This window comes from Chelonia mydas, chromosome 6 (genome assembly GCF_015237465.2).
Source record: "Chelonia mydas isolate rCheMyd1 chromosome 6, rCheMyd1.pri.v2, whole genome shotgun sequence".
NCBI classification, from domain to species: domain Eukaryota; kingdom Metazoa; phylum Chordata; order Testudines; family Cheloniidae; genus Chelonia; species Chelonia mydas.
The window spans coordinates 127922666-127947281 of NC_051246.2; positions in this window are offsets into that span (position 1 = coordinate 127922666).

The following is a 24616-nucleotide window of genomic DNA, read 5'->3' on the forward strand; positions in this document are numbered from 1 at the left end:
GAGGGTCTGGCACCCACTTTCTTTGGGGAAGCAATATTTAAAAGATATTTGGGATGAAATATGGATCTACAATGTGGCTTGAGCCATATTGATCAACCAGAGAATGTCACTTGTGCATGAGCAGCGGGACGCGGCTGTGTTGCAAGCCAGAGGGTTTGCAGAGAGGTTATTATCATAGTAACTGAGTGGCTCAAGGTAACATGCTGTGGTTGTTAAATCCATGAAGCACCCATAGGTTGTGAGTTTTCATCCCACCCTTAGTTGCTTTCTGAGAACGTGTGGTATGCACATTAGCTGCTCTCTGCCTGCATTTTCCAGGGGCTGCTTGTGGAACTTTTGCCCTGAGAGTAAAGTTTCTGATTTAAGAGCTGATATTTGAAAGTGCTCAAAAATTCAAATACAGACACAGATTTTACTTTAGAAGTATAAGGTGGACTATGAGGTGGATAGAAAGCTGGCTAGATTGTTGGGCTCAACAGGTAGTGATCAACAGCTCGATGTCTAGTTGGCAGCTGGTATCAAGCAGAGTACCCCAGGGGTCTGTCCTGGGGCCAGTTTTGTTCAACATCTTCATTAATGATCTGGATGATGGGATGGATTGCACCCTCAGCAAGTTTGCAGATGACACTAAGATGGGGGGAGAGGTAGATATGCTGGAGAGTAGGGATATGATCCAGAGTGACCTTGACAAATTGGAGGATTGGGCCAAAAGAAATCTGATGAGGTATAACAAAGTCAAGTGCAGAGTCCTGCACTTAGGACGGAAGAATCCCATGCACCGCTACAGACTAGGGACCGAGTGGCTAAGCAGCAGTTCTGCAGAAAAGGACCTGGGGATTACAGTGGAAGAGAAGCTGGATATCAGTCAGCAGTGTGCCCCTGTTGCCAAGAAGGCTAACGGCATATTGGGCTGCATTAGTAGGAGCATTGCCAGCAGATCGAGGGAAGTGATTATTCCCCTCTATTCGAAACTGGTGAGGCCACACCTGGAGTACTGCATCCAGTTTTGGGCCCCCAACTACAGAAAGGATGTGGACAAATTGGAGAGAGTCCAGCGGAGGCCAACGAAAATGATTAGGGGGCTGGGGCACATGACTTACGAAGAGAGGCTGAGGGAACTAGGCTTATTTAGTCTGCAGAAGAGAAGAGTGAGGGGGGATTTGATAGCTACTTTCAACTACCTGAAAGGGAGTTCCAAAGAGGATGGATCTAGACTGTTCTCAGTGGTGGCAGATGACAGAACAAGGAGCAATGGTCTCAAGTTGCAGACGGGGAGGCCTAGGTTGGATATTAGGAAACACTTTCACTAGGAGGGTGGTGAAGCACTGGAATGGGTTACCTAGGGAGGTGGTGGAATCTCCTTCCTTAGAGATTTTTAAGGCCCAGCTTGACAAAGCTCTGGCTGGGATGATTTAGTTGGGGTTGGTCCTGCTTTGAGGAGGGGATTGGAGTCGATACCTCCTGAGGTCTCTTCCAACCCTACTCATCTTCATGAGACTCTAATATATAGCAATCATGCCTCAGGCTTCTCCCCCCTTCCCCGGACAATGGCAAGGGAGTGTGATCAAAGAAAAGCAAGTAGCTGCAACTCTCATCAGTGTCAACATGTTGATGAGCATTAGGAAATACATCTATCATAGGGAGCCCTATTCTAAGGGCTGCCCTAAAGTTGACATTGACTAATGCAGTGCCCCGATACTGTCCTTAGTCAAAACAGAAAATTATGTTTATCATGAAGTAAACCCTGAAAACGAATTTCAGCTTTCTACAACAATTCATCCAGTCTGCACAAACGCGGGGATTGCACCTATTAGTTTCACCCCTCAAAGTGCTGTAGTTTTTGGGGAAAAAAGGGGTCCACAGGAAATATCAGGTGGTAGAAAAACTTGAGTACCACTGTCCTTATAAAACAGTCATTGCAAGCCGCCATTGATATTTCCCCTCCCCCCAGAACAGCTGTAGAAAAATCAACAAGTGCACAAACTACAATAAACACGTACAGTGATGCTCTAATCTAAAAGACAGAATTTTGTAGACTTTTTTCACACCTGTTAAAATGGAAATCCTAGTGCTACCACCCCACCATAATATTGCTGTGGCACGTTAGGGCCAGGGATAGAGTGAGTGGTGCAAACTGGAATCAATTGGTCAAGGGCCTCAGATATAACCCCCCCCGCCCGCAACAAGAGCTGATTTTAATCAGTTTACTTCCAAACCCAGGTACATAGGAAGATTGTCTTGATTTCAGAACAGGGGCTGAGGTAGATTTTAGGAGAAAAGGGAGGAGGACACTGTGACAGGTTGGACCCCTTGGGAAGTCACCTGATGTGCTGAGATACGACTGAGTCTACCTGTTCTGCCAGCCTGGGCCCCCGTTAGCCTGTCTTGCTGAGCCAGGCTCTGAAAACCTCCTCGAACACACACGCAGGCAAGGCCACACCCAGCTGCAGATCAGCTCTGGGAAAACTCAACTTAAGGGACTTGCTCCAGCACTCAGCTGTCCCCCTCCCTTGGCGTACAGACCCAAAGATATATTATATTCGCCTCTTCCCTCAGTGTAGGAGAGGGTACGCACAATTTCTCGCCCCTCCCCTCCCCCAGTTTGAAATCACATAAACTGGGTTGTATTATAAACCAGAAATAAATGTATTAACTATAGCAAGTGTATTTTAAGTAGTTAAGGAGGTAGCAGACAGAACAAGGCAGATTACTAAGAAAATAAAACAGAGCATGCAAGCTAAGCTTAATACACTAAAGAAACTGGTTACATGTGAGTTCTCACCCTAAATGTGGTTCTAATAATTTTCTTCACAGACCAGATGCCCTTCCAGCCTGGGTCCAGTTCTTTCCCCTTGGTCAGTCTTAGTTGCTTCCAGTCGTCATCTTGGTTGGGTTTGCAGAGGAGAACTCATCCACTAGGATGACCTCACTCCCCACCCTTAAATAGGATTTGCATAAGGTGGGAATCCTTTGTCTACTAGTTTGACCCCCCCTTCTCTTAAGTGGAAAGTTACAAGAAGTTCTAGGTAATGTTTTAGTATCAGGGTGACAAGACCACCTTACTCTGCGGGGCCCTTGTAGCCATTCTTCACAGGCTGACTCACACGTTCACAGGAAGACTAAGCTCTTTTACAGTCCATTGTCCTTGTTGACAGGCCATCTGCCCAGTCTGGCTTTTCCATTGTTGCACCTGAAGTGTTGGCAGGGGGCGCCACTCAAAGTAGCCTAGTTGAAATACAGCTGCATCGTCAATGTTCTTAACTTCAGATACAGAAATGATACATGCATACAAATAAGATAATCACATTCAGTAAATCAGAACCTTTCCAATGATATCTCACATGAGCCATCTTGCTTAAAGTGTCTCAGTTATGTCATATTCATATCATAAGCATATTTTCATAAAGAATATGGAGACCCATTGAGATGAATGGAACAGCTTGCACCTCTCCAGAGATATTGTGTCTGGCTGTATTCATCCAGGGGATACTCTGAGTCATCTGAGAAAAACTTTAAAAACTCCAAACCAAAATTAAACCAAAACAAAACAGGAAAACACGGACAATTCCCTGTTTTTATGACCAACCGTAGAGCTGGTCGAAAGTTCAGAAAACCACAGGAAAAAATTTTGAGGGAAAAATTGCCCCCACCCCACAAATGGCAATTTTTCTACTTTTTTGGGAGTAGCTTTTATTATAACACTATCTCCTGTGTTCTTGTGCTTTAAAGTGTACATCAAGGGTACTTAGATCTTTGGATGGGTGTCCTTTGGGGCGTTCCGATAAGACTGAAGTCTAAGTAAATGATCCAATGGACAGGACTAGAGCGAGATGAAAAAATTGGGAGGGGCTTTTTGCTTAAATGTTTCCCAGAACTTGAAATGATTTTTTTTTTTGCCCAGCTGTAGGTGGGACCCACTACCCTTCAGAACTCCTTCCTAGTACTGTGCTGATATGAGCCCAAATTCTGGTGTGGTCTGTTAACCTTGAACACAGAGTGCTGCCGTTTGAGCCAGACTGACCCTTGTGGTTATATTTCCTTAGGTGCATTGATCGAGTAACAGCTGCTTATCTAAAACCCCACCTTATGGGTCTGGTATGGTCAGATATGAAAGTTGTGAGTTGTCGATTTGTAATATGAGAGAGGAAGGATGCTCTTGTGGCTAAAATACAGGATTGGAAGGCAGACAGGCTGGGTATTATTCCTGGATCTGTCTTGGATGTCCTATCTGACGCTGATTAACTTCTCTGAGCCTTAGTTCCTGCATTTTACAGATAGGATGAATAATATTTACCTGTCTTGCAAGGGGATACTTGTATAGCAAGCATTAGGAGTGCAAAGTAAATGTTCTGGATTCCTGTTATTTGCTTTTTCCCTGCAGTAGGATAAGACCATGTAATGTACCAGTACAGATCACTGTCCCAAAGGATACCTAAACTAAAGTCTGTTGAGAAGATGGAGAATTTTTTAAACATTCCTTCCCCCCACCCAAGTGTTCTTTCTGGAGGGAGCTGGGCAGGGGGAGAGAAGAAAGAAAATGGTGCCACATTGGTAGGGTCAGCAGAGGCCAGACTTTAAAAGTGACACATAATTTTTTGGGGGGGAGGGTGCTGTTGGTGATATAGGAATTCTGTGGTTGGGGCCCACTTCTAATCGCTGCCTTCTACCCACATGAAAAGCTGTAAAGTGCAACATCTAGGGGAGGTAACTTTTAAAAAAGTTACTTTACAATCAAAACCAAACATTTCCAGGCGAGTTGGCTCCATGGGGTAGCCTTGCTCTCTGCAGAGGGACAAAAAATGCCCGCTGAATGTCTCTCGTACACTGTAGCTATATAGTAGGATACAGAAAGGTCTCCTAACATCTACAGGGAATAACACGGATTGATTTATGATTTTAACAAGCCTGGTTGAGTAGGGAATCATGCCTATATGGTTTCAAAGTCATGAAAAGATATTAATCATAATTAAAGCTGCCCAAGAAGGCATCTGAACCAGTGGTCTGATGCCTGGCTAATTGATTACACAACTAAAGCGTAGTTGTCCCTACAGAGACCGGTAAAGGACAGTTTAGATGTGGCATCTAAATATTTAATACCAGATGGGAAGCACAGAATTGGAACAAAGGGCATAATGAGGAATAATAGAAATCAGTTAGAAGGACTATGGACTTGTCCCCATTGATTATGTAGTGTGTAAAGAGAGAAAGTGATTAATAGAAACAAGTAAATGAAAATCAGTGATGACATTTTTAGAGCTGCAGACTGAAGTCATGCATCTGCAAAGGTCAGAGCTGCTCATCTAGAAATAAAATATGCAGCGGAGAGAAGTAATGTGGCTTAAACTAAAGCACAGGCAGAGTTGCCTTGTTTTTGCTAAAGATTCCAAATTTTCTAGGCAGAATCCTTGCATGGAAAATAAGTTAATAACAGTTGTTCAGTGTAAAAGTGAGGGACCAAACCTATGAGGCCGGTCTTTATCTGAATCACCAGCTACGAACAAGTTATTTTTAGTTTCCCTGCTGTTCAGGTGTCCTAGCTTCTTCCTACTCGAGGATGTAACACAGCTCCTTCTAGATGCTGAGACCACCCACTGCACAATAAGCGGAGTTCTGTTACCAGCAACACCGCTGCAAATGAGGAGTAACTTCTCGGACTTAAGGGAAGTTACTCTTGATTTTGGACTGGTATTAAGAGCTGGTCACCCAGGAAGCCTTTTGCTGTGAAAGAACTTTATGAAAGTTCTGCAGTAAGAGCTGTGTGTCTGTCTGTCCAATAAACAGGCCGTCAAGGCTGATTCCCCACTCTGGCATTTCGAGTGCGGAAGGTGGGGGCCCGCAAGGATTCTAAAAATTAATACTGGCCACTCCAGGCTTGTATTAAACTCTCAAGGTTACAGCTTCTCTCTGACCTTGGATGGGTAGATGCTGCCACCACCTGAGTGCAAAAAAGCCCCTTTGGACCCAGGAAGACGCACTTGGGAATTCCTCCCTGTGGGGTACCTGCAAGCCCTTTCATCCTCCCCCCAGGGAAGAAAGAAAACAAGGAAAGAAAGAAGGAAAGATCAGCTATTGCCACGAGCTAATTAAACAACATGCACAAACCTCTCAGGACACAAAAACCCCCAATCCTGTTCTTTAAAAAAAAAAAAAAAAAAAAAGGGGTAAATTTTATTAAAAACAAAAAAAGAAAATACATTTGGAACTTAGGCTATTGCTAGATTTAAAAAGAGCAAATATAATAGTTAAGCATCAAGAATGGTTTTTTTGAGGTCCAGCTTAAAAGGTTGCAAGCAAAACAAAAGCACCTGGGGTTAGCACAGAGGAGTCCACAAGCTTTACAGAAATAAAAGAGAAATAAACCTAATCGCATCTTTCTAGACATCCCCTGATCTGCTTACATATCTGAGGTTTCAAATTGAGTAGTTTTTAGGTATGATTTGGTGATTTTGATACCTGGTTCACAGCTTTTTACAGCATAGCTTCAGCCCTGTCTCTGCTCTGTCTCCCCGCTCTGGAGGACAGACAGACAGACAAAGGGAAAATTCCCCCCGCCATTTAAAAAAGTTCTAGCCCTCCTATTGGCTCTTTTGGTCAGGTGCCCACTCCCTTTCCTTTTACCTATGGGCTTTTTTAACCCTTTACGGGTAAATCAAGTAGAGAACAGCTGCTAACAGGTATTTTGTAGCTATCTGGCTGGCTGGGTGTCCATAAAAGGGAGTTACCCCCCCCCACCTTCATTTATCACACAGGCATAACCTGAAAGCAGAATTTGGCCCAATGCTTGTGTGCAAACCAAAGACCCCTTTTCATCCCTCTTGAGTACGCCCATTTGGGGCTGGTTTCGCTCCCGTCCCCTTCTCCGGATGGAACCCTACCGCGGAGCCACTCTTCGGGTACCTGAGGCCGCGGCGTAACTGCGGCAGGTGTTCGCACACCTGAGCGAGGTGTGACCCAGCTTGCTGGAACAACAAGAGTAGTGAAGCTACAGGAGCACAGGGGGCATCACGGGCTGGCTGCTCAAATACATACGCAGAGTCCTGGGCAGGGCTGCTGTTGGAGCTAGCTCGCTCGTAGATCCCGGGGCCAGAACGGACCACTGTGACCATCCAGCCGGATTGCCTGTGCCACCCAGCCTCCACCTGCTGCCGTGACACTTCTGATCGCAGCGTGGTCATAGCCTCAGCCGAGATCTCTGGGCTGCATTCCCCTCTTGTTTCCTCACTGTGTCAGCCGGACAGGCCCCACTGAGTCTGGCACCTGTGCACCCTTCACCTGCCGGGGCCCATGACAGCAGCCGAGTCAAAGGACTCAAAGACAGCTTCTTCCAGACACAGCCGGGTTCATCAGAGGTACAAAGCACTCGGAGCAAGGAGAGTAAAACAGTAAAGACCCATGTGCCGAGATTTCCCCCTATCTACACTTTAACCTTTCCTTGCAGTCAGTTGTTCGTTCCCCTCAGCCTAGCCAACGCCCATATCTGGCAAGGGGAAGCAGACGGTCCTAGCAGCACGTGCCTTCTGTCTCCTCCCCTACCGAGCAGCTCTCCCTGACTCTCTGGGCAGCTTCTTTTCGGTCACCCCACCCTCCTTCCTTTTCCAGGCCTGGGGTCCTGTAACAGCTGAGTGTTCCCTTTGATTTCTCTCTTCTCAGATTTGGCAAAACAGTCGTGTGTGATGGGGCTTAACCTCCGTCACCTGCGAGGCAAAGAGAAGAACCCCAGTTAGTCAAGCTCTGCACCTGAGGTGTGTGCGTAAGGAAGTAACTTCCTGCTGGCCAGAGGTGGAGAAGCTAGGCCATATAAGTAGGCTGAGGGAGATCACTTGGAGAGAAGCCCTGGGGTAAGGTTTAACCAAATCGGGGCGGGCGGGAGAAGAGAAGCCCTGTGGTAGGGTTAACAAGGGAATGATACTGAAGCACGAGGGGCTGGAAGCGCTCTTAGTTTGAAGGTTTGTTTGGACTTGTTCATGCTACCTTAGAAGGGATTTAGGCTTTTATGCGACCTGGCCAGAGCACCAAGCTACAGAACCCCCAGAGTGGGCGGTGAGAGAAGATGTAGGCCTGAGGGAGAGCCTACTGGGGGCACCAGAGATGAGGACCCCTTGCAACACTGTATCTAGGCATGAGGGGGGTGACCCAGAGGTGAGGATCTGTGCTCACACCATGTCCCCAGGATTGGAGCTGAGAAATCATATGTGTGCTCTTGGCTTTCCTACTTGATTCTCCTTACAAGCCCTTTGATCTGACACCATAGCTAGTCAGCCATCATAAACAAACATGGGGGCATGCACCATTATTATTAAAAAATATTTCTGCTATGTCCTGGTTCATCCCAGCCTGCTTCAGGCTTGTGAAGGCTCCTTCTAGTTTTACCTTTTGAACGTGTTGGCTCTGTGGCATAGCACCCGTGCAATATGGGGCCAAAAGCATTAGCTGAGGATATATCTACACTGGAGCTATCAATATAAGGTTTGTGGCCTCACTTCTGAGCTCACCTTGGTGTAAATCAGGAGTAAGCCCACTGAAGTTGGTGGAGTGGCATTGTTTTTATGCTGGTGTGAGTGAGGAGAATCATGCTCTGAGAAGGACTCTAACCATCTTACGCTTACGTACACTGAGGAATAAAGAAGTTTCACATAACAAATTGCGGACGTAGCTGGGAATGGAAACCAGGAGTCCTGACTCCCAGTTCCCCGAGCGAACACCTAGAGCAGGCTCTGTGTTTGGGTTGGATTGCAGTTTGTAGAAGAGCAGATGTTCTGTGCTCACTATCTGAGTGAGGTCTCAGCTGCCTATCTATCTTTTTGGGTTTTTTAAAATGCTGCTGAAAGCTGCCAGTTCAACAGTGCTGGAGAGTGATAGTTCAACACAGCTCCTGGTGCTCCTACTGGAGTAGTTTACTGCTGCCATGGCCCCAGAATAGCCAGTGCCTATAAGGCCCAATCCAGCCCTGAGTCTTTCTGGGATGAAGCTAAAGCCATGTCTCTTCTGCCCAGTTATCGTCAGGGAGCCAGCTTGATAAATGACATGAGCCTTGCCCCTTGAGGGACATCTATTCCTTAGCCAGATGTTAGAGTGGTGAAGTAAAGCTGCTGCCAGTTAAACAGCCTTGCCATGAACATTCAACACATTCAACATCATGAACATGATGAACACATGAACATTCAACTCCCAAATCTGCTTATGACTTATTAAAAATGGATCAGTTGACTTTTCTTCTCTGTTAGCTGCAGTTATTCACATTCCCGGGGGGAATGATTTTTCCCAGGACAGCCACTTTATATACATGGATTATTCATCAGGAATTGAGAGAGGGGATGAATTTCCACATTGCAAAACACTTTTGCATCAAAAGCAACATTAGCAGCCCTTGCCATGAAACCAGATGCGTTTATTAGACTTACCTGGCTTCTAATCATTGTTCCGATTAAAATGTTCTAAAATTTATGTCCAACTTAGTGAAGTGACTAAAATACTTTAGCTGCCCAGCAGCAGAGCTCTCTAGTTAAGACTCTGCCAAGCTTTTCCTAAGCCCCATTTCTCAAGGGCTGAGAACATAGTCATTTGGAACAGCCCTCGTGGGGGAGGTAGGGTATGGCGTACAAGCTGCCAGAGCAATAGCGACAGCTTAGTTTTCGTGTCTCCTGATTCTTTTGTTTACTGTTTTAAACACGGAGGTTTGCAGGCCAGTAACTTTAAAGCTTTTATTAATAGAAATTAACTCTACAAAAGTCATGAACCCAGATAGTGTTGACATAACTAGGTTCCAGTCCTGCCAATAGATCTGTGCCAATGCACAGGTGTGCACAAGTGAATCCAAATGCAGGATCACTGCTGTAGTCTAAGACCCATTCCTCTGGGATTTAAGTAGGACATCCGTAGGATGAATTTCACCCAGTGCGTATGGTAGGTGGACTTGGTTTTTTGCTAGATAAAGAGATTCTGAGTTGCTCAGCTCATCTGCCCTTTCCAAACTCCTCTGAACACAGCAAGGCTGAAACTTGCTAACTGACTTCTGGTGTTCCGCCTGGCTCTGATTTGGACCTACTGAGCATTTCTAAGCCTGCATGCAGGCACATGTGAGTCGCTGCTGCCAATGATGGATGATCTCCCGGTTCTTCTCAGTGCTTTCCTAATAGAGCAGATCACACAAATGTTTGGATTCTCAGGTTAAACTCATTAATATCTGACAAATCCCCAAATGTGTCCGGGAGCTTTGTTGAACTCTTTAGAAGATAATGGGGAAGGAGGGAGTGGAACTGACATTAATATATTCATAACAGAAGATCCTGATTTCTTGGAGCTCTTTCTTCTGTCTCTTTGGACTTCAAGTCAGTTGTTACTTGAAGGTGTAAACTGCTTTCATGTGGCCTTTGCCTCAGTTTCCCACCTTGCAAAGTGACTGTCCAATGAACAAAAGTACCTCCAACGTGCCACTCCCCTTTCCCTCCACTGTACCCCACTCACAGTTGGTTGTCGTTAGTCAGTGAAGACCAGAGTTCAGAGGTGTGTTTACACGGGTCCACCTCTGCTCCGGAAAAAGGTTTAAGGCTTAGCTCCTAGACCTACTCATCAGTGACTTCCATCTAGCAATCACTAAATAGAAACAAGGACTCTCAAGTGAGTCTAATCACCTCTGCCTTTAAACACTGGCAAGAGGAGGATCAAATGATGTCTGAGTCTTTCAGCATAATCCCCACCCAGTCTCATCTTCACCAGCATTTGGCATCCCTATCCCCTGCTTAGCAAGTGACATGCAGTTTAGGATGACCCCCTCCATCAGGACCTGCTAAGCTGCCCTTTACTCATATGATAAGGAGATCAACATTTCAGTACCCCTACATTCAATGTTAAAATTATCTAACAAACAGGTTAAGGAAAGAGTGTCCATACAGGTGGCTATAATACTTAAATTATCCAAAAGTAAAAAGTTTGATTTAAAAGTCATAAAATACATAATCTGCAATATCCCAAATTTAAGGTTAATAAATGTAATGATACAGTTTAAATATTAGCATCCAAATATTCAGGTACATCAGTCATAGAAAGTTTAGCCTAAAAGTAGCTTGTGGAAAGCAAACACAGTAATGAGTGTAGATTGTCCCTCAGTAATTGAGAATTTAGGATAGGTTGCCCTTCAGTAAATAAAATCCATCAGGGAAGTATTTCAGTTACTTTCCCAACTTCACTTCTCAAAGGCACTCCAGCTCCTCTCTCCGGGTATTGCCGATTTCCGGTGATGTCCCTTGACCACCTGAAGGCGTCCGACACCATGAGTTGCCAGATCAGCCAAGCACAGCGTGGACCAATTCCGCATTCCCGCAACACTCGCTCATTACTGGGATCCCATGCTCCCTGGGCTCTGATGAGCAGCGTGTGTGTTTGAACCTTGTAACCCCTAGCTCTCAAGGCTGCACATGGATTTATTGAGTCTAAACTTGTGGCTTAAAAATGCAGTGTTGTAGCTTCTCCTCGTGCTTGTGGTGGTTATATTTCTCACTCCTGACCAAACCTTTATACCACTGTGAATCTACTGTGTCTTCTCCCTAGGCCTGGTGTAAGTCAGGAGTAACTCCACTGAAGCCAATGGAGTTACAGCAGTGTAAACAAGGAGAATCAGCTCCTGTGTACATATCATACAGAGAGATTAGTAGAATCATAGAAATCATAGAATATCAGGGTTAGAAGGGACCTCAGGAGGTCATCTAGTCCAACCCCTTGCTCAAAGCAGGACCAATCCCGAATTTTTGCCCCAGATCCCTAAATGGCCCCCTCAAGGATTGAACTCACAACCCTGGGTTTAGCAGGCCAATGCTCAAACCACTGAGCTATCCCTCCCCCCTATTTTATAAAAAAAAAAAAACACCTCCAGAGGTCATCTAGTCCAACCCCTTGCTCAGGGCAGGATGAATCCCCAATTTTTGCCCCAGATCCCTAAATGGCCCCCTCAAGGATTGAACTCACAACCCTGGGTTTAGCAGGCCAATGCTCAAACCACTGAACTATCCCTCCCCGCCTGTAAAGCAGAGACTTGCTGTTCTTGCTGGATTTTCTGGACTTTGGCTTTCATCTTTGATGTCTCCTTTTCCATAAGGACAATCCACAAAGGGATTTAAGTGCCTAAACCAAAACCAAACCTCGGTTGGTGCCTACAAAACTCCTCTAGGTGTCTAACCCAGTGTTTGTAGATTCCAATGATTTTTTCTCCTTACGTGCTTAAAAGCTAGGCCCTGCTTAGCTCAGCGTTGCAACACCTAATTCCCTTTGTGGATCCAGGCCAAGGTGTTTTATTATCTCATTCTTTCCTTTCAAGAAATTTTGGGTTGGACCCTGGTCCCAACAAAGGCTTTGGGAGTCTTGTGATTGACTTCAGTGGGAACAGGCCTGGGCTCTAAGGAAGTTATAGACATGTTACAAAATATGCATTGCATGCTCATACGCAGTGGTAGCTCTATCTTTACAGAGACTCACACGATGGATAAAAATATGAGTGGGATGACAAATTATGCAACCTGTGTATTCTGTTCAGAAAAATTCCTACCAAATCCCATATCACACAGCTGGGTTTAGATCTTTTACTGAAGTGCAATCTCAGAAGGTACATAGTAAGGGTGCATGGACAAACTCTCCAGATATCAAACAAGCACTTCCACCAGGCAGGATACAAGGTCCATGTGGGATGCAGACTTTCGCATGTAGCTAAATTTGTCCCTTTACAGGGGCCAGGACAAGGCATATAGACTACATAAAGCCCACTGGGATCCTCAAAATAAAATTTAAGCGAGAGGTACATCATCTCTAGGCCTTGTGCTGGGTGTCTGCGCAGGGGTGGATTTCACCCATGGAAAATGCAGAACAATCTGCTTAGTGGTGGGTATTATACATGAGGATCAGGATGATAAGGAGTCATTTATTTAAACCTGTTGCAGGGATGCCATGAAAATATTTGCCTACAGTATCTAAGGTTTATAGGCCTCATGAGTATCCAGGGAAACCCAGCCCAGTCATCTGTGCTCCTCCTCCATAATGCCTGAGTAGTTCAGCTGACAGAGCCTTGTGCGGGTGAAATGCTGTGTGGCCTATCCTGGGGCAATGGTCGTTCTTGAGCCAGTAATTAGGCACATTCAGTTCTATAGTGGTTAAACCAGCAATATTTCCCCAGCCTCTAACCTATCATTGCGCAGCCTTCTCACTTCTTGGTCTCCACAGGCAGCTACTTTTACTCAGTCTAAATCTTCCAGCCTGCAAGCCCATATTTTCCCCTCATTCGGTCTTGTCTCCAGGAATGCCTCAGGTTAAACTCAGGGCTAAATGAATTATACTAATCAGCCATGCATAGGCCTGTAGTAAAAAAAATGTCCATAAAATTTCCAATGACAGTCCAGTGCAGGATAATTCATGTAGGCAGCTTCTTTCACAGGAATTTTTCAGTACCTTTTCTCTGCTCTAACATCTAAAACCTGCTTCCATGCTCAGCTCCTTCCTGGGCAAACAGAACAGAGTTAAAACCTTAAACACATTCCTAATTTTTGAACATCCCAAAGACAAGAGAAGGGAAACATTGAAGGTTTTGGGAGCTGAGCATGGAATGGATGGGAGAACTTTAGGACTGGTCCAAAAGCTATTCAACCCCGTGTATATCAGTGTGTGGACATGCCAAGGTGAGCAGCTGCTTGACTGTAGTCATATTAATCTGCTCAATGCAAAAGTACTAACTACCACCGGAATGACTAACTGCTTTGGTGTGCGAGCTGGTAGGATATCCACAGTCCCTAATTCTAATGCTCTCCTGGATCCTGCAAAAGTTAACCACCTGTCAAAGGCACAAAAGTAATTCCCCTGATTAGAATAAATGAGGAGGATCAGAGCTGGCTGCTCTGTTAATACTAAATTACAGGGAGAAGAGACTGACCACTTCAGTTCTATCTGACCTTAAAAACCGAGTTGGCTAACGCAACCCTCCGTTTCTTATTGCTCTCCGGGATTAGTGAGATGAGGTCAGCATCTAGCATTAATTCACTCTTCTCTATAACTCATTTTATTACATTATAAGAGAACATTGAACTTGGAAAGTATAATCTTCAATGCTATTCTCCTCTTGTCTTTGCTTTTGTAATGAATTAAATAGGGCACTGTCTTTTTCCAGCTATAAAGATTGATTTTTTTGTAAGGACTACAGTGGGGCATGTGGTGTTAACTTGTGTCTTAAAAGCTGCCCGCTTAGTTGTCTCCATAGCAAGATAGTTGTTTTGTATGCCCTGAAGCTGACAGTCTTTTGATTAACATAAGTTCTGAAAGGGCAAACTGATCTAACTTCCTTAGTGCTATCGCCAAATGGGTCTTGAAGGAAAAGGGGCACTGTCGGTCAACTCTTTCATTCTGTGGAGCACAGAAAACTTGAGATGGATACTCCGGTTCGGTAGGCACTAAAAGGAGAGAGCTGCTGTCTCATTAATATCTAGCATCTCATCTAGGGAGCTGTCCAGAAGACGTGATCAAAAGGGATGATGATAAATATATGCAGTGGTGACACTTTCCAGACCTCCAAACTCCATCCTAGGACAAAGAGAACTAACCACTGCAGCGCTGGCAGATTGGTAACGTCCAGCCTGGCACTCAGGAGAAGCTAAATGTTGAAGTCAAGTATATTTGAAACAGAAGGAGCTTCCCTTTCCCCCTGTGGTATTTGAGCCGCAGCAATATTCCAGCCCTCGGACTGCGTGTTGACTACCACTATGTTTAAAATCAGATGTGTCCGTGAAAGTGGTTCCCCTCTTCCAAGGGGGCCGCCCCATGAAATCTGAATCAGGTTCAGATTACAAATGCCACCCACCCCCCAACAAGTTTGGGTGTGTTCGGGTCTGGAGTTTTTGTTCAGCCCATTAAAGAAATAGTGCCCAGCCATGAAATCTAGATCTGGGTTTGGAGCCCAGTGTGCCCCCCCCCGCCCCTTCACCTCCGGCATTCAAGAGAGTTTGGATCTGGGGGCTTCATTCAAGCTTTCTTCTATTCTTGCCTCTTTAAAACTAGGGAAATGGAACTAACTAAACGGGTCCTCATTAAGATCTCTTCATTAACATTGTGCAGGGAAAGGTGACTTCTTTATGATTTCTTATCCCAAAGGGGGTGTGTAGAGAGGGTTCGTCAGGGTTCGTCCCTCTCCGGGGTGGCAGGGAACCACACCGCCTCCCTTACTGGTCTACAGTACACGGTTATTTCAGAATTAGCTGAGTTACTTCGAAATAAAACTGAATCCATCCACCCGACCAAACCAGTTTTTTCGATTTAAAGGGCTCTTTAATCCGATTTCTGTACTCCACCTCGGCAAGTGGAGTAGCATTAAAATCGAGATCGCAGATCTGGGTTACAGGTACTGTGGACGCAATTCGACATTATTGGCCTCCAGGAGCTATCCCAGAAGGCTCCCTTGTGAGCGCTCTGGACAACACTCTCAACTCCAATGCACTAGCCAGATAGGCAGTAAAAGCCCCAGGAACTTTTGAATTTCCTGTTCGGTCACCATCAGCACAGGTGACCATCAGCACAGTCCACCATCACAGGCAACCATGCAGCGTCCACCATCACAAGAGACCACGCAGCCCCGGATTTGCAGATGAGCTCCAGCATGGTCCGAACGGGAGGTACTGGATCTCATTGCATGTTGGGGAGATGAATCTGTTATGGCAGAACTATGTTCCAAAAAAATAAACGCAAAAATGTACGCTAGAGTCTCCAGGGCCATGACGGAAAGAGGCTACTCTAGGGACACAGAGCAGTGTTGTACAAAAATCAAGGAGCTCAGGCAAGCGTACCAAAAAGCCAGGGAGGTGAATGGGTGCTCTGGGTCACAGCCCCATACATGCCGCTTCTACCGTGAGCTGCATGCAATTATGGGGGGTGATGCCACCAGTCCTCCCGCACTGATAGGGCCCAGCTGAATGCGTGGAGGCAGACAATTACGGAGTCGCGTAAAGCATTACATGAATACGAAGAGAGGAGGGATGTGTGCGATGAGAGCAGGCAGACTGCTATGGTCAAGCTCATGGGGGAGAAAACTGACATGCTCCGCTGTAATGTGGGAAAGGCAGCAAGACCACAGACTGCTGCTTCAGCCCCTGTATAACAGCCCTCTCTCCTCCCCAAGTTCCATAGCCTCCTCACCCAGATGCCCAAGAACACATGGGGGCGGAGGCTACAGGTACCCACACACTCAACCCTAGAGGATTGCACAAGCAGCAGAAAGCTGGCATATCCGAAATTTTGATTTGGTTTCTGGACTTGTCCTTCCCTCCTCCTCCACCCCACAACCCAATACCTGCCCCTCCCCCATCTAGCTTCTGATTTCTCTCAATGTTTTGTGCAACAAATAATAAAGAATGTTTTTTAAACAATTGTGACTTTATTTCCTTTCATATATATATATGGGGGCGGGTAACTTCAAGAGAAACAAACACAACTGTCACAACGTACCCTGGCCAGTCATGAAACTGGCTTTCAAAGCTTCTCTGATGTGCAGCACGCCCTGCTGCACTCTTCTAATTGCCCTGTTGTCTGGCTGTGTGAAACTGGCCACCAGGCGAGTTGCCTCAACCTCCCACCCCGCCATAAACGTCTCCCCCTTACTCTCACAGACATTGTGGAGCACACAACAAGCAGCAATTACAGTTGGAATATTGGTTGTGCTGAGGTCTAACCGAGTCAGTAAACGGCGCCAGCGCGCTTTCAAATGTCCAAAAGCACATTCTACCACCATTCTGCACTTGCTCAGCCTATAGTTGAACTGCTCCTTACTACTGTCCAGGGTGCCTGTGTGCGGCTTCATGAGCCATGGCATTAAGGGGTAGGCTGGGTCCCTGAGGATAACTATAGGCATTTCAACATCCCCAACAGTAATTTTCTGGTCTGGGAAGTACGACCCTTCCTACAGTTGTTCAAACAGACCAGAGTTCCTGAAGATGCGAGCATCATGCACCTTTCCCGGCCATCCCACGTTGATGTCGGTGAAACATCCCTTGTGATCCACCAGTGCTTGCAGAACCATGAAAAAGTACCCTTGCGGTTTACGTACTGGCCGACCCGGTGTTCCGGGGCCAAGATAGGGATATGCGTTCCGTCTATCGCCCCGTCACAGTTAGGGAACCCCAGCGCATTAAAGCCATCCACAATGGTCTGCACATTTCCCAAAGTCACTACCCTTGATAGCAGCTGGTCAATGACTGCGTTGGCTACTTGCAGCACAGCAGCCCCCACAGTAGATTTGCCCACTCCAAACTGATTCCCGACTGACCGGTAGCTGTTGGGCGTTGCAAGCTTCCACAGGGCTATCGCCACTTGCTTCTCAACTGTGAGGACTGCTCTCATTTTGGTGTCTTTGCGCTTCAGGGCAGGGGACAGCAGGTCACAAAGATCCATGAAAGTGGACCTACGCATACAAAAGTTTCTCAGCCATGGGGAATCATCCCATACCTGCACCGCTATGCAGTCCCACCAATCTGTGCTTGTTTCCCGGGCCCAGAATCGGCGTTCCACGGCATGAACCTGGCCCAACGCCACCATGATCTCCCAATCGCCACACGCCGTGCTTCTAGGAACGTCTGTGTCCATGTCCTCATCACTGTTGTAATCGCACTGTCGTCGCTTCCTCGCCCGGTTTTGCAGGTACTGCACATACTGCTGGATAATGCGCAAGGTATTTACAATGGTCAAAACTGCAGCGGAGATCTGAGCGGGCTCCATGGCTATGGCGCCTGCACAGGTAATCCTGGAAAAGGCGTGAAACCTAGGAGAGCAGAGTGGCAGCAGAAGAGGTGCTGTTCATTTCACGGCAGCCGAAAAAAGGCGGGAAATGGTTGTCTTTCACGGAGCCAGGAGCCCAGGACAGACAACATGGAGAAGCTTGGAAGCGCGGCAATAGTGGGAGGGCAGAGTTGGCGGCGGAAGCTGTGCTGCTCGGTTCACGATGGCTGAGCAGAGTTGGCAGTGGAAGCGTTCGATGAGGAAGAGAAAGAGCAGATAGTAGAGATTACATAGGAAGATGAGAGGAAATGAGAGGTGGATTCATAGTAGCAGGAGAGCAGCGGTGCACCGTCTGCTGAAAGCAGTATGGCGTCTGCACGCCAAAAAGGCGCAAAACGATTGTCTGCCGTAGCTTTCACGGCGGGAGGAGAGACTGATGACACCCCCCCAGAAACACCCATGAAAATGTTTTTGCCCCATCATGCACTGGGAGCTTAACCCAGAATTCCAATGGGCTGCGGGGACTGTGAGAACTGTGGGAGAGCTACACAGTGCACCCCTCAGACATCCGGTACTAGCCTCGGTACTGTGGACGCACTCCGAATGTACAAAATAGCTTCCGAAAATTCAAATAGAATAATTTTGAAATAATTTCGTACTGGGGAATCGGTGGGGCCGTAGGAGTCCTGGCTCAAGCCGTCTGGCAGGGGGCTGAGCACGCCCCCCCCCCCCGAAGAAATACTGGTGCACAAGGCCTGCTGGCGCTCCTGCTATGTGGTATGGCTTCTCCTCATCTCCAGGATGTGGGAACACGTTCTGGGCTTGATCCAAAGCCCATTGAGGTCAGTGGAAAGACACCCCTGGATTCAGCCCATCAAGCACAATCCAGCTGATAGCGTGTTAATTTTCTTGGGCTGTAGATCTGAAACACAAGAGCAATGTATTGGGGAGGGGTGGAGGAGGAGAGAGCCAAGTGAATGTATCCAGAGCAGTTCTTAAATGCACGTTGCCCCTAAAATGATCTGACTGCCTACTGTGGACTGGTAGTGACCACTGCAGGTAACAGACACTTGCCATTTCCGTCCTGTCCAGTTTTCTCAAGGGTTTGTGGCATTTCAGTTCACATTGGGCTGAAATTTATCTTCCTTCAGGAGCTGATTTGTTTTTCTAACAATAGTTTTAAATATGTCATATTGAGCCATGTTAAAGACTGAGTGCTTTGAAAAATAATCGTTTGAGATTGCTCTGTTTCTGTGTGTCCTAATGGACAAGGAATCTTTATTTATAGTTTTTACAAACATAATAATACAGGGCATGACAGCTGTTCTCACTGGGTGAAATACAGGAATGCACATCAACGTTTCAATACAAGGCTATTCCTCGGCGTATAGCACGAAACAATAAGTCACCAAACTTGTCCTCTGATTTGGGGAGAGTGCAAATTACATTTTAACAGCTATAACCTGCAGGGGGATAAAATATTATCAACAAAGGAAAAGGAGATAAAACATTACCTTCAGGCTAGAAGTGAAAGACTTTGCAGATACACAGCTCTACCTATTAAATTTGGCACAACAGTTATAATAGGGATATACAGGCTATGATATTTCAAAAAAACCCCACCAACGCTTTTGATTAGCCCTCACTCGTCAGGTTAACCCCCCCCCGCCCCGCAATCCTTAACAAGCAGCCCCACTGTGAGTTGGATGCTTTCCGCATCCAAGCTGTTTTCTAAGTTCACTGAGGGAATCATCTGCCTCTGGTTCTGTTCCATAGTTCTTTGGCAGAGGAAAAATTGTGTCAGTTTCATTAGAGCCTGATTCAAAGCCCACTGAAGTCTGCAAAAAGTTCATTAACTGAGGTGGGCTTTGGTGACCCTAAGCAAAAATCTGATTATGATACGGACTTCTAACGATTGGTGTGGTGTCAGCTATGTGCTTGGGTTTAGCTGACCTCTACCTCCGGGGGCTCAGAAGGTGCTCTGTTCGTGACCATGCTTTCCCCCACCGATCGGCTGCATGTGTTTGTTTCTGGATGGGAATCTTTTATTCTCTCTCACAGAGATGTGAACTAGAGATGGCAGCATCACAATCAAACAGCCACCGATACCAAAGACCAACAATCTGTTTCTATTCCTACGCAGCCGGTTAGTATGTGCAAACCAAGAGGTGAAAGCTTGGGTGATGAATACTCCTCTTCAAGAGGGCTAGTCATCTACCACCTTAAACGAGCAATGGTTTGGTACCTGCTCAGGACACAGTCTCTTTATGGCTTCACAGATTTTTCTTTTTTTTTTTAGTCCTGTCTCAAACCTTCTGTTTACGGGGAAGATGAGAACAATGGCTGAAGTGCCAGCAATGAGCTCAGCACTGTACAAAACAGGAGTGACAGTCTTTGCCCCGAGGATCTAACAGTCTGAAGAGACGAGGGGAGACACAGAGCATGAGGATAATGACACTTTTGGGAAGATCGTGGTAAATCAACTCCAACTACATCTAGCTTCCTGGATCCTTATGAGTCTGGCTACAGACCAGCCTATGGCATGGAGGCCGATTGGTTTTTTTAAGTTCATGATCTTCTGGTGATGGTCACAGATGGCAGGTCCATGCTGACTTTAGCCCTTTCAGCCTTGTTGAAACAGATGACCATGAGGCTCCTGGTGGGGTAGAGATTGCGTCACAGTGCGTCTGTTCACTCCTTTAGGAGAAAAGGTCGATTGTGATGGTCACTTGCCCATCCTCCCCAAGGGCATTGGCAGGTGGGGTCCTGCATGACAGAGGAAAACAAAACCACCTTTGATAAGATTCAGAATTATCCTGGGGGTGGATTCCATTCTGTTACGAGTCACAGGTCAAAGAAATACTAGAAAGGCTGTAGAAATAGACCAGCAAGCTCTCAGATTACAATAATGCTTTTCTTTTTACGAATACAGACTAACACGGCTGTTACTCTGAAACCTGTCAATAATGCTATGGAATGTAGCATGTCAGAGACTGAAAGATGCCAAACCTCCCAGAGCAATAAAGACTGACCGGTTTTAATTACCTAGGTGTTACTGGTTGAGTGGCGCATAGGTTGAAGTTTGGAGAAGGCGTTCATTGATACTATAAGCATCATCTTAGGGCAAGTTGTTCTGGCATCTGCAAGAGAGGATGTGACTCTCAGACTCCTAGCACGTTACTGAGGAGGATTAATTCAGAAGGCGAGTGGCTGAACGCTCTGCTGTGGATGGTGATCCTGGCACAATTAGGTTTTATATCACTACAGAGGGTGACTCCGCCCCCGAGGGTAGCGCAGTGATGATAGATTTTAAAAGGGCAGATTTTAAAACAATGAAGAAGATAATTAATAGCAGGTTAAAGGGCAAAGTAGAGACTTAAAACATCCCTGAAATTATTCTGGAGACTATTGAAGAGTCCTGTATTATGGATCGGGTGGTTTATCCTTCCATCATAAAAAGGATAAGGAAAAGGAGAGATTAAAATGAGCACGTTTAAGCAGGGAGGTGCATACACTTACTAGAAGTGAAAACGCAGCCATCACAGAGTGGAACTCTGCTGGAGAGCACGTACCCTGGGATACAGGCTCTGCCAGGTGAGGAAGTGGGCCCAGTCCTGCTGTCTTTGGAATTACCGTGGAGGTAGTGGGAGTCTTGCATGGAGAAGGACTGCAGCACTGGGAGGATGAGGACGCAATATAAAGAATAACAGTCAGCGTCTAGATGGGCATTGTTGGAAAGATCCTCCCTGGTCTCTGCAGGGTTTGGGAGGGCAGTGCATGAAGAGACCTCTGCTCTGTGCAATGATCAGGCATCATCACTGTCCTTGTGCCTGTGGGGCCCAAACCACCCCACGGGTCAGATAGGAGAGTGGGTCGTAGCCCTGGCAGGCCTTTGAAGTGGCTCGCTGGATTCATGGGGGATGGGAGGCATGCTGCACTGTGCTAAGGGAAACTCCCCCTGCTAACTTCCTCTCTTCCTTTACACCTGGAGCTTCCCCTGGGGGCAAGTGCGGCCCCAAACTGCCTAGCGTGTAACTAGCACAAGCTGGCTCACTGGAGTCCAGGGTAAAACTCCCAGGAACCTTCAGTGGGAGCAGGACTGGGCTTCATAAGAACATAAGAACGGCCATACTGGGTCAGACCAGAGGTCCATCAAGCCCAGTATCCTGTCCTCTGACAGTGGCCAATGCCAGGTGCCCCGGAGAGAATGAACAGACAGGTTATCATCCAGTGATTCATGCCCTGTCACCCAATCCCAGCAAACAGAGGCTATGGACACCATTCCTGCCCATCCTGGCTAATAGCCATTGATGGACCTATCTTCCATGAATCTATCTAGCTTACTTTTGAACCCCGTTATAGTATTGGCCTTCACAACACCCTCTGGCAAGGAGTTCCAGAGGTTGACAGTGCATTGCATGAAAAAATACTTTCTTGTGTTTGTTTTAAACCTGCTACCTATTAATTTCATTTGATGGCCCCTTGTTCTTGTATTATGTTCATGGTAAGCAAATTCTGAAAAAACCTGTGAGGGCCAAATCTATCCCTGGATCCAGAGGTTTCCGTTGTGTCCACTGACTTGGAGGAATTGCAGAAGCCGTTGTAGGACTAAAGGGCAAGGAGCTTCTGTGCTGGGGGGAATTTCACCCAGAAATAGACTGCAGGATTGATACTGAACCTGAGCTGGAGAAATGACAGAGAAACCTAAATGCAACACCTGGAGTGAATTTCTTCCCAGTCCTGGATGACTGTTCTCATTTTAGACCGCCTTGCTGACCCAGTCGCGGGAAGGAGAGAGCTCGGTGTCTCATTACAGCTCAGAGCATCCGCTTTCTTTTGGTCAGCGCTCCATCTTCACTTAACAGACAGATGGGAATTACGGCTTCATGAAGTTCTGCATATGGACTGGGTAGGGTCCTGCAGTTATGTGCACGGGCAAAACTTCTGCAGGATCAGTCTTTACATGTAATATAAAGGCCCCCAACCTCTGTCGATCTTGCAGCTGAAGCTAGGAAAGGAAGCAGAGCTGCATGCACGACAGTCATTTTCTTTCAGAGCCTGACCCCTTGCTCCCTACATGGTTTCAATTTGTATTAGTTCAGGCCCACAGAGATGCAAACCGGCATTGAAGACTGGGCCTTCCTGAGGCTGGATTTGATGAGACAGAACGCATCTTGTTGCTGCCTTGCAGAAGCCCGCTAAAAGATTCACGCACACGCCTGGCTGGCAGGGCTGATGTGGGTATCCCATCTGTGGAATCCACATGGATTAGAGTGTGTGTGTGTGTGTGTGTGTGTGTGTGTGTGTGGGCGCGCACCTGCTAACTACTGCTCTAGGACAGTAGAGGTGAATGACCACACTGGGCCAAACAGAGAGTTTACACTCCCAAAAACCTTTCCTTTGTAAATTGCCTCTGGAATAAGGCAAGGATTATCCCAGCGCCTGCATTAGCTGGCACACTAATTTATGAGCTGTTGTATGCTTAGGAGATTGTGCGACATGAACAGCTCCGCAGCAATCTCCCCTCCTTGCAGCTCTGAATGTACAAGGGAAGTTAATATTTTAAAGGGAAAGGCCGTATGTGCCCATACACGGGGGGAAGGGGGCAGAAGGCACATGCAGGGGAGATGCCTGTGCGGCGCCACTTCTCCCACCTGGGTGCGTAGGGCCTTGATGCCACTCACTACTGCACAGGCCAGGGCTGTGGAGTGAGCACAGAAGGGGGAAGTAATCAACGCCAGCTCAAGAGAGCATGTGCAGATGACTTTCCCCATGAAGCCAGGGGAGAAGCAGGGAGAGGACTGTGAATCTGAGCCACAATTTGGTCCTTGGTCTGTTCTTGGGGGAATGCAACCGCACGCTGGCCCTTCCTCAGGGCTGGTGGTAACTCCACCATCTCACAACTGCAGCGCCAGTGTGGCCGTGGGTGCGAATTGTGTGTGGCTCTGCAGTGTGGATGCTCCCGGGGGGCTGGGCAAGCCCGGGTTCCCGTGTCCAGGAGCCCAGACGCAGGCACACTCTGCAGGGTGTCAGAGCCTTAGTGAAACCGTTCCATGGGGATGTCTGGAATGACAGTAAGAATCAAACCCATGTTACTGTACAGGGTTGCTTGATTACCTCTTTCCTTCAGTGACTGACCCTTTATTGGAGGTGGACAGAATTGTGGACGGTACAAGCGATTTTCTTTTACGAGTATTAAAAGAACTATGAAAGATAAGGGGATAGAGTAGATTGGGGGCAACATAAGAGCGTTACAGGAGGGACACACATTACAATGAAAGTTCTATCAATGATCATTTTAATTACTTCCTTCCACACGGTCCCTCTTTCCTCATGTACTTCAATTCATCCCTGTGCAGAGGACCAGTAGTAGGTCTATGCAATCTAGGGGCTTAAATAGAACTTGGATGGTTCATCTGTCATGTACTGGCCCTCTGGACAGCGGAAAATTTCACCCAGGGAAGTCTGCCTGCATTGGGAATTTGGCCCTAACTGTGTACTATGAACATGGAAAATTCCAGTGGCATGTATCCTATGGAATTAAAAGAGAATTCTCTTGCCTGCATTCTAAATGACCATCTCTTGAGTGCAACTGCTCAGCTTAGATATATGATGAGCTCTGAACTGGTGCCCAGTTCATCAGCTGTCTCTTTTAAATTTTATGGTGAATGAAGCATTAGAATGGCCATATATCTATTGTAAGATTAAAAGCTGCTGGCTGATTCATTATTAGACTGCATTAATTCTTTCATGGCCTGGGGAGAAAACAGGAATATAAAGATGGTTGGTTTGATATACATTTTTGCCAATAGTATAATTAATTTTACTTAGTTTTAATAAGTAGAGTTGGGCAAATACTGCAAAAGAATTCTTCTTGAGCATT